Source organism: Delphinapterus leucas, chromosome 4 (genome assembly GCF_059928025.1).
Source record: "Delphinapterus leucas isolate spDelLeu-1000000601 "Yukka" chromosome 4, BTC_Dleu_Yukka2, whole genome shotgun sequence".
In the NCBI taxonomy this organism is placed as follows: domain Eukaryota; kingdom Metazoa; phylum Chordata; class Mammalia; order Artiodactyla; family Monodontidae; genus Delphinapterus; species Delphinapterus leucas.
In genome coordinates, this window is record NC_143132.1 from 89,313,080 (window position 1) to 89,326,758 (window position 13,679).

Here is a 13,679-nt window from a genome sequence, read left to right on the forward strand (position 1 = left end):
AAGAGGTTGTACTAAAGTATGAGTAAGCACCTGAATTACAGTTTATCTACAAACCTATCACTACTGTTAATCAGAAAAAAACATGTTTCTGATAAAGTTTGTCACCTGAAGAAATCTTTACAAAAACTTGAAAAATCCACTGGCCTCTACCCAATCAGTTGGCTTTCCCCTATAGGTGTTTGTAGCTTTGTTTTTACCCATCAGTGTTTTTTTAAAAAAAAAAAAAAAAGAAAGAAAAGAAAAGAAAGAAAGAAAGAAATATTTTAGGCTCTATTCATTTTTGACAGCGAAACTGTAAGCTATGTGAACCTAAAATTTTTAGGATTTTAAAGAAACCTAGCTTTAGAAGTTTTTAACATCCTGCATCCACTAACTCAAATTAGCTTAGTTGAGTATTGCCAAGTAGAGAGAAATGAATAAAAATCATGTGCAATTAGCCCAGCTTTATTATGAAAATAATTGATTCAGAAATGCTTGGTTCTGTTGAAAAGGCTAAATGTTACCAAAGTACAATATAGTTCAACTCATATCAAATTTCTACAAGTTTCAAATTCATGTTAGTTGAGTTAATAAGATGTTTGTTGGGTTTACTTTTTTATTTTTATAACAGCATTAGGTTTATAGGAAAATCTTATTTCACAAGCTTGCTCTTGGGAAGATTCATTCCTTTTTCCCTTTCCATATGCCCCGTATTCTCTACCATGCAGACTCAACTACATATTACCATCCCCAACCCATAGCCAGGAAAGAGAAACTCTGCCTTGTATTATAGCTAAATAAAATCAGTACATATTTACCCTGCAACCATGGTGTGCTCGATATAACACAAGTTGATCTAAAAATGAAAAGATCTGTGCCCAAATCATAGGACTTATAATCTACATCATATTTCTTTGCGCCCCTGGTAGGTGCAGCCTGAGCAATGAGCTCTATGGACAATGGGGGAGGGGAACAGACTTCCTTTCAGATGCTGGAGCCTCCCTCACTTCCAGGAGGCAGTTTCCAAATCTTTTACATAAGCACCTCCCAATAGTAACTACCATTTACTGAGCCCTTGCTTTAGGGCAAGCTGAGCACATTCAGTCTTTGCAACAACCTGATAAAGTAGTAATTATGATTTCCATTTTACAGATGTGGAAACTTTGGCACAGACAATTCAAACTGTTCTAGGTTAAACAGCTCTAAAAAGTGGCAAAGCAAGAATCTGAACCCAGGACTAACACCAACACCAAACTTCTCAATCAGTTTCTAATCACCTACTTTACCAGTATCTTTAGCTCCCACCTCCACCTTTGTCCGTGCCTCAAAAATCCCTCCACCCAGGAAGATCAGGCTCATTATTAAGAAACAGAAAGAAAAAGCTTTGAGCTAGAATGTAAACCTTAGTTATAGCTATCAACAACCTCTCTTTTACTATTATTATTGCACGAAGCTATATAACAAGAAACGTTGCCCAGCATTGTACTAAAGATATATTGACTAAATATAAAACTAGCCCATTAACTTTTAAGAATTTTCTTCTCCAAATTCCATACGGAACGTGCAAATTAATTAAGCTCTAGAGCTATAAACCGGAGATAATCAGTCTGAACCAGCTGAAGAGCTACTATGTCATCCAGTAGTCAGAAAGCCACCAAATAACTAAGCACATTTCTGACATAAAAAAGCATATAAACTTTTTATTATAAAATAACAGTACATTCACCCAAATGGCTAAATAGAGATTGCTGCCTGAGTCTCAATATTGTTCAGCTCAGAAAGAGGTATGGAGTTAATATCAGGTTTCCAGGGCCCATCAATTCCTCTGCTACTGACTAGCCTGGTGATCTAATGTCAGGGAAAACACTAACTCCCCTTTTAAAGTTAATTATTTCTAAAAGGTAATAATAATAAAAGCAAAAATGCTACTTTTCATTTGTTGTGTAGTTAAAAGGATGATTATGTTTTTCAACACACCTGGGTTTGTATGTCAGCGCTATAACATTGTAGCAAATTACTTAACCTCTCCAAGCCTCATCTGTAAAATTGGGGTAATAAAGACTCTCTCAGAGGCTCACTTACACTACAAGCAGCACAATGCCTGGTACACAGTGAAGCCTATTCAGTAAAGGGTAGCTATTAATTCCGAGGCTTTTATGAAAGAGAGAAAAGTCAATGGGGGTTTAAGGTTTGAGTTTCTTGGGAGGACAGGATTGGCTTGGTATTTTCATCTTTAATTTCTTGCAGAGGCACTTGCATTCAGTATCTCATCCATCATAACCCCATGTGCACGTTGTAGGCCATTAACACATGTGGTTCTGGATCTGGTACATGAATAGGGATGGATTGCTCAATAGGAAGTGCTGTGTTTTTATGTTTTAAATGCTATTTTTCCCAGAGGCTTTCAGCATGTCACTATTTCAAAAACAAGTGGCTCACATGTCTAGAAAACCATGTGCTGAGGCTCACTGTCAGAGATTCTGTTTACTCACAAAAAGGTCATCAACTTGGAGAGAACATTATTTTTCCTCCAGGTTGGTGTGCATTAACTACAAAGAGTTGGGGTATTTAATGGTGCTTATTGTCAAGCCATCCTGAGGTCAGTGATCCTTTCACCATGAACTCATGGGATTAGCAGGCATTCTTGTGATGTGTTGCAAAAGAAACTCCTCTCGGTTCCCAAAATATATTGTATTTATGTAGTGCCACAGGACATGTAAACTGAAACACTGGAGAAAATATTTTTGTGTGATTCCATCAGGAAGGACTTGTGATTTTGCTTTCTGGTCTCTTGATTGCTATTATCAAAGCCCCTTTTTGCTTTATGGTCCAGAGTCTGCCGAAGCTAACTGGTTGAATAACAGCTCCCTGCGGTACTCACCAGCCTGGACATAAGGACACACTGGCCCTCCCATCTTTCCGCTGCCTCGCTGTGTGAGCTGTGTGAATTACCAGAGCTCTCTCAGCCTCTACTCCCTGTCACAAAACACCAAAAACTAGGATACCTTTAAGATAATCTGTCCCAGCTCTAAAGGCCTAAAATTCTACCACTATCTTTTTCAAATTTACTGCTTTGCCAAGTATTTCATTTTTCTAATGATGAATAGTATGGAACAGAATAAACAACTGCTACCTAGAAGATATAATTAAGTTTGTATATTATTTTCTACAACTAATATGCAATGGATTTTAATTTTATTCATAATTACTAACTTCAGGCTTAAAATATCTGTATATTAAGCAGAAATATTACACATTTTACAGTCTCTTCTTCTCATATTAATAAAGTAACATAATAAAACACCACCCACACAAATGATAAGCCTCTTTCTATCAAGAGGAAGCATAATTAGCAAATTAAAGAGTTGAACTTATATTCCCAAGGTCTTTCATTTAAGTAAAGCCCATGGCCTAAATCACAGTGATTATAATATGGCACTAAGTAAATAAAAGTATGTCTGCCTTTCATAATTTATGTTTTTATCTCCCATTTTTCATTTTCAATATAAAAGCTCAGTTTTGTTTACACTTTCATTTACAAAAAAATTCTTCTTAAGTAATATCTTCTGAAAATTGAAGTGCAAACATATAATGCACGGGTTTTTGCCCCCCATAAACATTAGCTTGTATCCAGTCTTTGCTGGTGGCATGCAAATAGAAAGATTGATGCTTTCAATGTAGAAAATTTTGTACTTTCTCTATTATCTTCAAAAAGCATTCTTTGAAAGAAAGGTTACTATCTTTAGGCTGGTTTCTCTGCATGTCTCTGGAATAACAGGATATCTAAATCAGTTTCAGAAGCAGTAGTCCAGAAAACACAGGAAATTCTGAAATGAGAGGGAGACACAACCTCCTAGGGAAAGCACTCCCTCAGATCAAAAGGTCATCTGGCCCGTTCCTTAAGACAAGTGTACTGTGGTTGAGTAGACACATCGGATCATACAGACTGAAGTTCACATCCTCGCTCTGCCACTTACTAGTTTATTCTTTACACACCTCCATGTCTTTGTTTGTAAAATAGAGGAAGTACTGCCTAATTCATAGAATTTGTGCAAAAATTAAATTAGATTATGTACATAACATACTGTATATCATAATCACCCAAGAAATCATGGAAGTTATTGGTATTTTTATTATCATTGCTATTTCTATTATAATTACTACATCACAAAGAATGTGACCCTGGGGGTGAGTGCACACCATGGTTTCAGCCATGACATTCAGGCAGCAGCATTAGTTTCCCTTAGAGAGTCTTGCTGTGCCCAGAGTGATGGAATTGGAGCTCAAAGACACGCAGAAAGCTGACAGCCTTGAAGACCTCTAAGGATGCTCAAAACATTCTTTCTATGCCTGCCTGAGGCTGCATTACTGCCTACCAAGCTTGTTTCTGCCCTCAGGCACTCACTTCATTTCTCTGCTTCCAAACCAGCCTTCCTAACTTTCTTTGTGTCCCTCCTGCATCAGTCGTCATAACACCCCAGCTCAGTGACAAATAAGTTGGATAACTCCCATCAGGTCACTGCCTCTACAATTGGTGGAAGGGAGGGATTGGATACGGGACTCAAGCAGAAGATAAGGGTTGAACTCAGCAAGTCACACACACGCACCCCGTTACCAATTGCAAAATCAATTTAGCGTGTTAGTGACCAGTAATATTTTTCATGAAATAGAATAGAAAATATCAGTAAGCAAAATATTATTTCATTAAACTTTATTTCAGCTATATGTATGTGTGTATATCTATCTCTGTGTACATACGTGTGTAAACTGGGTTGCAATATAAAATGTATTTCTTTTTGTTCTCATTTGGAATAGATTTTTAAGGTCCCTTTTAACTAGAAAGCCTATAGTTCAATAAGTCTCCAAAGTCTGTAGAACTGGGATTTAAAATGCCAGTAGTTATTAGTTTGGATTAAGCTACAGAAATTTATTTACTTTAGTGAATAGGTAAAGTAAGCATAGAAAAATGGGTTTTTTTGTTTTTTGTTTTTGTCATCTTTATTGGAGTATAATTGCTTTACAATGTTGTGTTAGTTTCTGCTTTCTAACAAAGTGAATCAGCTATACATATACATACATATATCCCCATATCCCCTCCCTCTTGCGTCTCCCTCCCACCATCCCTATCCCACCCCTCTAGGTGGTCACAAAGCACCGAGCTGATCTCCCTGTGCTATGCGGCTGCTTCCCACTAGCTATCTACTTTACATTTGGTAGTTATATATGTCCATGCCACTCTCTCATTTCATCCCAGCTTACCCTTCCCCCTCCCCATGTCCTCAAGTCCATTCTCTACGTCTGTGTCTTTATTCCTGTCCTGCCCCTAGGCTCTTTAGAACCTTTTTTTTTTTTAAAGATTCCATATATATATGTCAGCATAAGGTATTTGTTTTTCTCTTTCTGACTTACTTCACCCTGCATGACAGACTCTAGATCCATCCACCTCATTGCAAATAACTCAATTTCGTTTCTTTTTATGGCTAATATTCCATTATATATATGTGCCACATGTTCTTTATCCATTCATCTGTCAATGGACATTTAGATTGCTTCCATGTCCTGTCTATTGTAAATAGTGCTGCAATGAACATTGTGGTACATGACTCTTTATTTTTTAAATAAAATGATTGCTTTTAATATTTTTTGTGATAGTGCTATTATGGTTATGTGCTTTTGTTTGTTTGTTTCTTATACTGCAGGTTCTTATTAGTCATCAATTTTATACACATCAGCGTATACATGTCAATCCCAATCGCCCAATTCAGCACACCACCATCCCCACCTCACCACGGTTTTCCCCCCTTGGTGTCCATACATTTGTTCTCTACATCTGTGTCTCAACTTCGGTCCTGCAAACCAGTTCATGGGTACCATTTTTCTAGGTTCCACATACATGCGTTAATATACAATATTTGTTTTTCTCTTTCTGACTTACTTCACTCTGTATGACAGTCTCTAGATCCATCCACGTCTCAACAAATGACTCAATTTCGTTCCTTTTTATGGCTGAGCAATATTCCATTGTATATATGTACCACCTCTTCTTTATCCATTCATCTGTTGATGGGCATTTAGGTTGCTTCCATGACCTGGCTATTGTAAATAGTGCTGCAATGAACACTGGGGTGCATGTGTCTTTTTGAATTATGGTTTTCTCTGGGTATATGCCCAGTAGTGGGATTGCTGGATCCTATGGTAATTCTATTTTTAGTTTTTTAAGGAACCTCTATACTGTTCTCCATAGTGGCTGTATCAATTTACATTCTGACCAAGAGTGCAAGAGGGTTCCCTTTTCTCCACACCCTCTCCAGCATTTGTTGTTTGTAGATTTTCTGATGATGCCCATCCTAACTGGTGTGAGGTGATACGTCATTGTAGTTTTGATTTGCATTTCTCTAATAATTAGTGATGTGGAGCAGCTTTTCATGTGCTTCTTGGCCATCTGTATGTCTTCTTTGGAGAAATGTCTATTTAGGCCTTCAGCCCATTTTTGGATTGGGTTGTTTGTTTTTTCATATTGAGCTGCATGAGCTGTTTATATATTTTGGAAATTAATCCTTTGTCCATTGATTCGTTTGCGAATATTTTCTCACATTCTGAGGGTTGTCTTTTGGTCTTGTTTATGGTTTCCTTTGCTGTGCAAAAGCTTTGAAGTTTCATTAGGTCCCATTTGTTTATTTTTGTTTTTATTTCCATTACTCTAGGAGGTGGACAAAAAAAAAGATCTTGCTGTGATTTATGGAAAAGAGTGTTCTTCCTATGTTTTTCTCTAAGAGTTTTATAGTGTCCAGTTTTACATTTAGGTCTCGAATCCATTTTGAGTTTATTTTTGTGTATGGTGTTAGGGAGTGTTCTAATTTCATTCTTTTACATGTAGCTGTCCAGTTTTCCCAGCATGTGGTACATGACTCTTTTTGAATTATGGTTTTCTCAGGGTATATGCCCAGTAGTGGCATTGCTGGGTCATATGGTAGCTCTATTTTTAGTTTTTTAAGGAACCTCCATACTGTTCTCCATAGTGGCTGTATCAATTTACATTCCCACCAACAGTGCAAGAGGGTTCCCTTTTCTCCACACCCTCTCCAGCATTTACTGTTTGTACATTTTTTGATGATGGCCATTCTGACTGGTGTGAGGTGATACCTCATTGTAGTTTTGATTTGCATTTCTCTAATGATTAGTGATGTTGAGCATCCTCTCATGTGATTGTTGGCAATCTGTATATCTCCTTTGGAGAAATGTCTATTTAGGTCTTCTGCCCATTTTTGGATTGGGTTTTTTTTTTAATATTGAGCTGCATGAGCTGCTTGTATATTTTGGCAATTAATCCTTTAGAAAAATGTTTTTAAATGGTGATTCTAAAATTATTGGAGAAGATATATCCTGTAAATATTTTGATTAAAGTCTCTTTGAAGTCCTTTAAAAAATAAATAAAAATCAATTTAAAAATAAAATGGCAGTAGTTTGGAGGCTTTGGGTTTATTGGGTTAGTCTATTTATTTTCCAATAAGAAAATAAATTGTCTCCTCACCAGTAAATAAATGTGTTAAAAATAATATAAATAGGATCTGCAATCAATCCCCCAGGAAGATGGGACATCTTTTGGGAGTTAGATTATGGTATAAAGTAAACACAGTGATTGGTGTTTGAAGTATGCTTTGGACTCCATGATTCACTCCCTCGACTCAGCAGCTCACTTTTGTACACAGTGTTCCATCCATGGGAACTTGGGCCTGCCTATGAAGACCTGAAGAGAGGAGAAAAACTGCTGGGGTAGAGGGGAAGGGGGATCCTCTCCCAGCATGTTCACATGCACGAGCTCACACACTCACACAAGTGCACACCAAGAAGCCAGAAGATGTACGACGTATCTGTGTATCTGTCAAGCTTCTAGAGGCCAATGGAAGTATGTTATGGGTCAGTCGCAGAGCAGGCCTGGGATTCCAAACCCTCTGAAACCTGTTTTTCACTCTGCTTCTCCTTGGCATGAATAAGTCACTTCACTCTCCCCTTCACCCAGGCAGGTAATTAATTTACATTGAGAACACTAACTGCCCGGATAATCAGACACTCCAAACACGGGTCGCTACAGATTCCCCTGTTTGAAAACTTAAATTTGAAACTTTTTATATAATCAGTAGTGCTCAACAAACATGAAATTAGAGCAAGGGGAACTAGTGGGAGGATATTACCTATTGGTTCTCCAAGCAATCACAGTCTGATGGTACAAAACAGCCCCAAATGCTCAGGTTGCGGCCCAGGCCCTCTCCCCCTCTTCTCGTTTCCTTAGCTCACCACACTCCTATTAACATCTAGTTCTTCAGATGATGAAACATGGTCAGCTTGGGTTAAGCTACCAGATTCCATTGTCCTACACTGAGACCACACTCAAACCACTTTGGCTGTCCTCACAGGTTTCCAAATTGCAGCCATCTACGTATAGACCAGCCGCTCCCTTCCTTTACTACTGAAGATGGTTAGTCTCCATCATTATTAGTGAAATTTCTATCTCAACCCCCAGAGGGGTGCTATAGTACAAAGCTCTGAGGATACCTTACTTTATCACCATGTGTGAACACAATGCCAAGAATGAAATCCTCAAGTTCAACATCTTCTTATTCTAGTTGGTCTTGTACAGGGGGTTGGTATGAAGGTAACTATTTGCTGTTAGTATTATTTAGTTGCTATTCTAGGTTACTTTCCATATAAATGATGTATTAATGATTTGAACATTTGCCCTGGGAGAGTTTTGCAATTAGAACAATTTTTAAATCAAAGAAATAAACACTCTCAACAAAGCGCAGCTTTTTAAGTGGCTTTCTAAGGCTTGTTGCAATTAGTCACTGGCTTAAGAAGGCAACTCCATTATCATTCTATTGAACATGAGTCACACATGCTTTGTGGCCATCAGTGCAGGAATAAATACATTGCCCCTTTCTTTGTATGTCTTCAGTATTGACAGTCTTCTGCCTCAGGAATTTTGATTATCAATATGTTAACCACAATTTTCAAAACAAAACTCTAGACATAGTTTCTGAGATTAAATTTTGCCTGATTTTATGATTTCTTATAAAATGACTTATCCAATCAAATTGTGGCCATCGCTTCACATTTTGATGTTAAAATATAAATTTAAAAGACAATAGTTCTGAATTGTTCCTCTGAAACAATTTTGAACTGATTTTAAATTTCCTAACTACATTCAATAGCACCTGGGAAGAGTCACTGTCTCCTACCCCCACTGTAGTCTATCACCTGGCCCCCAGTTTGACAGGATTTTATAAGTACAGTATTCTCCAACTTTACAACTAAAACACCAGCACATGTATACTCATAACTGTATTAAATGTGGGCTAGCATGCACATGTATCTTCATTAATCCCTGAGTTCCTTCAGCCTATGACTCAAGTTTTATGACACATATGTTGTTATTATATTACTTGCCCTGAGTCATTCAGTTACTATTTATCAAATACTGGGATTTCTCAGTATTTTATTGATTTGTGGAGACAATGGGTCAGAATATTTGAAACTGAGGCTGTCTCAGAAAAAGAGACATATGGTCCAGGAATGAAGCAGGCATTCCTCTGCAGGAGCGAAGGCATGACAGAAGGCTTGCCCAGGGCATCAGGGCAGGCCCAGTGTAGCTGTCAATTAAAGGAGGGGAATTCCAATGATCATCACCACCATAGCTACATTTCTGGAGTGCTTACTATGTTCAGGTATAATGCCAAGTACTTTCTGTGCACAACCTAATTTAACACTCATAAAAGCCTCAACAGAAGCCTTTGTTAACCCTGTTTTACAGATGAAGAAATGGGCATGGAGAGAGATCACTTAGAACTATTAGAACCTGGACCAGAACCCAAGTTTTCCCAATTCCAGAGACAGTGCTCTGGGATTTGAATCTGCTCCTGGACCAAACATAATGCCCATTAGACCTTTAGGAAGCTTCACACCCCAGACTGTAGTTCCAGCCTAAACCCTCCAGTCGTCTTTACAATCCTCACCTATCTCAGAAGGAAGCGTGTCCTCTGGGCTCCAAAACTAGGAAAATGTCTGCAGTGGGATGGGCAGTCAGGAGGTATTTTTTCATTTTTTCCTTGAAATAATTCTCATAACTAATGCAATTTACCATTCCTGACTCCTCACACTTTCCCCCTCAACATGCTCTTTTTTGATTATTTATTATCATCATAATTAACATTTATTGGACACATTACTGTGCAAAATATTGAGGAAGACAGACTCCCCCACCCTTTTGGCTTATGATCCAAATATTTAGATTGTAAACACAATGTTTTTGGCAGGTTAATTCTGTATGAAGAAATAGAGCATTTGCAGGAAATGTCAGATGCTTACTTTACGATCGGTGTAAGGAGGAATTTACCCCACACAAAGATTTTGACTTGGCAAGGAAGCCCTGTCTACCTATCCACATGTGAAGAAGGCAGAGACAATGCTTCTTCCTTGCCACAATTTTTAGGAAATGGGCATTTTTAACTCTCAATAAAATGTAGTGGCAGGAAGGGGCAATGTAGGTGCTTCTTGGTCTCCTGCACAGCAGCTAGGCCAGAGGCATTAACAACAGAAGTCTTTCCTTCCCCCTCCTTATAGTAATGGATAAACATGGTGTTTTTAAGAGACACATGAAACATTACAAAATTACTCTACTTATTCCTCTTTCGCAATCTGCAGAATAAGACTGTCAGCACATAAAGGAGATAACTAACTCCAGCGCGCGGCTTCAAAACTTTCTGCCCATGTGGCATTTCTTCTTTAGAGATATAGTCTGAACCCCAGACGTGCAATGTTTTGCATTTAAGAAACTGTGTCAATTTCATGTAACATGATACTGAAGTCTATAAGATGTAAGAGAATAATGCCTGACCTGACAACATTTTTTACTTAATAGTACTCAATAACCAACACTATGAATCTCATGAAGGTGGAGTGACTTGCATAGCAAACTCAAATTTCCACTGAAAGGAGACTGTGCACTTTCACAATTCAGAAAGCTGGAAGGTTTTATTAATCACCTATGAGCAGGCATGAGTGTTGAGTTGAAATGAATCATGGAACAGAAAGGAAATTTAGTCCAGTACCTTCATTCTATAGTTACGTGGAAGACCATGGGTATCATCCACGGTCATGCAGCTGGTAAGCAGCAGAGTTGGGACATGAATTCAGAATCTTTTGGTCATTCAATCTAGAGCTCTTGCCAACATGTCATGCTGTCCCTGTTTTGTTTTTTTTGTTGTTGTTGTTGTCTTCTAAATTATTTATCTATTTATTTATTTGGCTGCACTGGGTCTTAGTTGCAGCATGCAGGATCTTTAGTTGCAGCATGTGAATTTGTAGTTGCGGCATGTGGGATCTAGTTCCCTGACCAGGGATCGAACCTGGGCCCCCGGCATTGGGAGCTCAGAGTCTTAGCCACTGGACCACCAGGGAAGCCCCTGTCCCTTTTTATTTTTTTAAATCACAACACAAAACTATACAGGAGTGAATATGCAACTCTTGGGTAATCCCCAGATTCTGAATCATCTGAGCATCTTTATAAAGTTGGTGGGCCCAGAGAGGAGGACTCCAAGTCATTAGTCATGGATAGTCACCCCATGAATTCCAAGATACCTCAACAGAGGACACTTCCAACAGGGCTTCTGTTTAGCCAGCAGGTAAAGCATCCCAGCTGGGGTCCAAATGAATTGGTCAGAACCTATATCCTATTAGTTGTTAGATATTTTGACTATCACCCCTGCTTTCTGGGAGCTCCTGCAGGTATCAGAGCATCACTGTGCTTATCCACAACACCACTTCAGTTATACTTGCAGGAGGCAACATTTGCAGCTGTTAAGTGCAAATTATTCATGTAATATGGGGAAAATGTTAAAATTACTCTGAAAAAAGCAACAGAGACACCTACTTTTAGCTGCCTTAATTTTCTTTTCCCATTGCTATAAATTCTGGCCACATAAGAACAAGAAATCTGACAAGGGTAGCCTTTTCAATGTTTGCCTTATAGTCTCAAGTAACTTGGTAAACCACTGTTGGAAGCCATTAAAAGGGCAGGCTCTTTCCATCCCGTTCATCACATAAGCTTGACACCTTGTTTACTGAACTAACTGGAAGTATAAAAAGAGAGGGGTCCACTGGGTTGCTCCATACCTGATATTGAATTCCATTACTGTAAACCAGTTGTTCAATTAAAAAAAATCTTCCAATCTTTCAGCCTATTGATGAAATAATGAACTCCCACTGCTCTGTAATAAATATTGCATGTGTCAACTGGATTATAAGAGAGCTTGGAATTTTGCCTCTTTAATTAGCCGTTAAGAACACACCCACAATATTGGCAAGTGCCTCTAATAGTAGGTACCCTAATAAAGGGGCCTTAGATAATGTCACATTTTGCATGGGGAAAGATTAGTTTCTGCTGTGATATAGTGTTTCTGCTGTGACATTTAGATGAGTTTAAAAAATGGCTACTACATAAATTTAGCAATCTCTTACTTATACCATATTTTACGCTTTGACCATAAAGTTCTCTTTTTCTTTACATCTTTGGGGTTTCATTCATTAGGTTTTTTAATGGCATGCTATTAGTGATTTTTTTGGGTTGATTAATAAATGTAATGTCTTCCTGGCACATTTTATAAATAAGTTGAGGATGACCTATTCCTTCTCAATGGCCTGCTCCTATGTGGCCACTGGGGAGGATGGATGACCCTGCTCATCCATATATTTATATAACTTCTCTAAAAGGCAGCCAGCCTAGTCCTTTATACCATAGCATGCTTGATACAGAGGCCATAAATGTTTCTTATCCATTCAGTTAGTTAATTCTATTTGCAAATTTACTCTACTTGTGAATTGCCTACTAAAATATATGGTGATGCTTCAGATTTTTAATCCAGCTTTTATTTAAAATCAGTAACATTGTACCTTTTCTTTTTCCATGTAACTATAAAAGTAATCCTTGAGAGAATGACCCAGGGAAAGACTTGAGGGAAAGAAAAAGAAAAGCAGACACAATCCTTGAGAGAATGACCCAGGAAAGACCCAGGGAAAGACCCAGGGAAAGAAAAAGAAAAGCAGACACAATTCTATTTAAAACAAGTAAAAAATCTGAACACACCTGGAAAAGTAACTAAAGAAGGTAATAGCTGATAGCAAAGTCCATTTCCAAAGGTATGGGAAGAAAAATTGGCAAACAAGACCAAGATGTATGAGGAAAAGAGCACGGCAAAAATTAAAATGTTGCTCATTAGGGCGTCCCTGGTGGCGCAGTGGTTGAGAGTCCGCCTGCCGATGCAGGGGACACGGGTTCGTGCCCCGATCTGGGAAGATCCCACATGCCGCGGAGCGGCTGGGCCCGTGAGTCATGGCCGCTGAGCCTGCGCGTCCGGAGCCTGTGCTCCGCAACAGGAGAGGCCACAACAGTGAGTGTACCGCAAAAAAAAAAAAAATGTTGCTCATTAGGATGAGCAGAAAAAAACTGTCTAGTGAGAATTCAGATCATCATATATTCATACTGCCAAATTCTTAAAAAGGAAATCTATACCTAGTGGTAAACAGGCATTTTTTTAAAAAATGTAAATGTGTATCATCCTTCATGTGTCTATTTGTCTATGGTTTGAGCCAGGCTGGGGAGCATGGTCTTATATGACATGTAACAGGGAATCCCCATTATATAGTGA